General features: G+C 35.3%; 1 pseudogene; it reads left to right on the top strand.

Moving 5' to 3' along the window:
- The first annotated feature begins 1,731 nt into the window (after nucleotides 1-1,731).
- LOC114544071 lies at nucleotides 1,732-2,800 on the top strand (annotated as a pseudogene).
- The last annotated feature ends 317 nt before the right edge of the window (nucleotides 2,801-3,117 follow it).

Genomic DNA, 3,117 nt, shown 5'->3' with positions numbered 1-3,117 from the left:
CGCAATATGATTGGCTGGATTTGAAATGTTACGTAAACTTCAACCAAGCCAATCATATTGCGTGTTTGCTGTGACGTAGGCAGGGTGATGGGATCCCGACGGCTTTTCAAAAAATTCAACCAAAAAGTGTTTGTATTTTCGTAAATTTCACATATTTTGCAATGGCTTTAAAGACAAACAAATGTTTCGGAAATGTTTTAGGAGAGTCAGTTCCCACATAGATTTAGTTTTTGTGTATATTTGTGTTTAAGTACGAGTATTTTCATGTGTAATTTGTGTATGTAATTCGTAAATGTGAAAATACGACAAAGAGTTGCCAACCTTATATTAATATATACATAAAGGTTACACTGCACCGCACGAATTGGCGCCTGCGATAATATGTCGGCAGTGAATGAAGGAAGATGACACTTCATGTCGTTTTGCATAGAATGTGTTTAATATTTAACTAAAAGCAAATCCAATAGCGGGCTACCTGTGGAACTACACCATATTCCTCAACGCTAATTGATCTTTGCGTTACAAATGCCCCAACAAAGATCATAAATCAGGTATAATTGATCTTTCCATAAGTGATCATGTTTTTAGTTTATATGACACATAAGGTTCATTATAAGAAAGCGGAAGCGCGATTAGTTGAAATAAGGAGTATGAAAAATTTTCATAGAGGAAACTTTATAGGAGATTTAAAACAACAGCAATGGTTAGAATTAAATTTGTGCAATGAACCTAATGAAATGTGGGTAAGATGGAAAGGGATGTTACTTAATTGCATTGATAAACATGCTCCACTCAGATTAAAAAGAATTGGGAAAAAGAAATCCCCTTGGATAACTAATCAATTAAAACAAAAAATGCGCCAGAGAGATTTTTTGAAAAAGAAAGCAAAAATGACTGGAGACACATTGATTTGGCAACAATATAAATCATTAAGGAACTCTACGAATAATGAAATTAAAAAAGTGAAAAGTACACCTTGAGACCAACCAGAACAATCCAAAGTCAACTTGGAAACTTATTAATGAATTAAGCTCTCGTAATAATTCTAGTCATAAGACCATATCTAATATTACAATTGGCGAAGAAACAATAAATGCGCCTAAGGACATAGCCGAAATGTTTAATTCTCACTTTGCAAAAGTAGGTGAGAATTTAGCATCTGATATACCACCATCTGCTGTGGAACCGGAGGTTTATATTGAGCCAACTGAAACCACATTCTCATTGACACCCCCACAATAAATACAGTTTGTAGTAAATTAAGAACGATTAACGAAAAGAAAGCATCAGGTCTGGATAAAATACCCTGCAAACTTTTAAAACTTGCAGCTGAAATCGTTGCCCCATCATTAACTCTAATATTTGATAAGATTATAACTACTGGCATATTCCCAACGGAATGGAAGTTAGCAAGAGTTACGCCGATTTTTAAGAAAGGTAGAAAAGATGATATGGACAACTATCGACCAATATCCGTAATTTCATGTGTTGCTAAGATTTTTGAAAAACTGATTTTTGATCAGCTATATGAGTATTTAAATGCTAATAATTTGATATCCAAAATTCAATCCGGTTTTCGATCATTGCACAGTACATTAACTGCCTTATTAGAAGCAACGGACAAATGGTCAATCAACATAGATAATGGCTTACTCAATGGAGTGGTCTTTATCGACCTCAAAAAAGCATTTGATACCATTGATCACACCATTCTCTTACGGAAGCTAAGAAATATGGTGTTGACCAAAGCGGCATCAAACTCTTTGAATCATATCTAAGCAACCGTGGCCAAAGATGTTGCGTAAATGGTGAATTATCTGAGGCTGTTAAAATAAGTTGTGGTGTGCCTCAAGGTAGCAACTTGGGGCCACTATTGTTTTTAATTTACATTAACGATTTGCCTAATTGTCTGGAAAGAGCCTCTCCGAGAATGTTTGCTGATGATACTAATATAAGTATTGCGGCAAAATCTGTAACAGAGCTTGAATCAATAATTAACTCTGAATTGAAAAATCTTAATCAATGGCTCATAGCTAACAAACTGAGTCTAAATGTCGCTAAAACGGAATTTATGATAATTGGATCTCGTCAACGGTTAATGATACACAATAATGAACAAATAAACATTGAAATTGACGGGAAGATAATCAAGAGAGTTAAAGATACGAAATCATTAGGATTACAAATTGATGAGCACCTAGTATGGGCGCGACACGTTGAAGGCATTTCCAAAAAGGTTGCGTCGGCAATTGGTGCTCTTAAAAGGATACGCCAGTTCATAGATACAAGCACTGCCCTCAAAATTTACGGAGCTTTGATTCAACCGTATTTTGATTATTGTAGTTCAGTTTGGGATGGTTTAAATATCACGTTAAATGATAAATTGCAAAAACTGCAAAATAGAGCAGCGAGGGTAATTACCAAATCTGGATACGATGCAAGTTCCAGCGACCTTTTCACTAAACTAGGTTGGGACAATCTTTCGACACGCCGGAAAAAACACAAGGCTGTAATAATGTTCAAAATTCTTAACGATTTAACACCGAATTATCTCCGTAATTTATTTGAATTCCACAGCACAGGATACAATTGAGAAACTCTGAAAATGCTTTATTTGTACCAAAACCGCGAACAAATTATGCTAAACGAAGTTTTAGTTATAGTGGCGCGGTGTTGTGGAATGAGTTACCTCAAAATGTACGAGCATTATGCTCTCTTAACCAATTTAAAAGGGAGATTGACAACATTTTTTCCCTATAAAACAGACTCTCGCACGGCAATCTTGTAAATCAGTTTATATATCTGTATTTTAATTGTATTGTATTGTGTTGTATTAGTAATTTTGTCCCTAATATCTAATGAATGTATATAATTATAGCCCACTTTTTATACGGTAGATTTTACCGTGCTTAAATAAAGTTTTGATTGATTGATTGATTGATTGAACTGTATATCCTTAAACTGTGTCGCGGCGCTCGCGCCTCGCGCGTGTACGCGAGTCTACTTGGTCTAATATTATGACCAGGATTATGACCAAGTATAGATTGCCAGTCGCCACATTTTGATGAAAACATCCATCTAGACAATCTAGACAGGAATCGGCCGACTAAAATCGTC

The sequence above is a fragment of the Dendronephthya gigantea genome, unplaced genomic scaffold (genome assembly GCF_004324835.1).
Source record: "Dendronephthya gigantea isolate DGI-Jeju-01 unplaced genomic scaffold, DenGig_1.0 000639F, whole genome shotgun sequence".
NCBI classification, from domain to species: domain Eukaryota; kingdom Metazoa; phylum Cnidaria; class Anthozoa; order Malacalcyonacea; family Nephtheidae; genus Dendronephthya; species Dendronephthya gigantea.
This window is presented reverse-complemented; position numbering and strand designations above follow the sequence as displayed.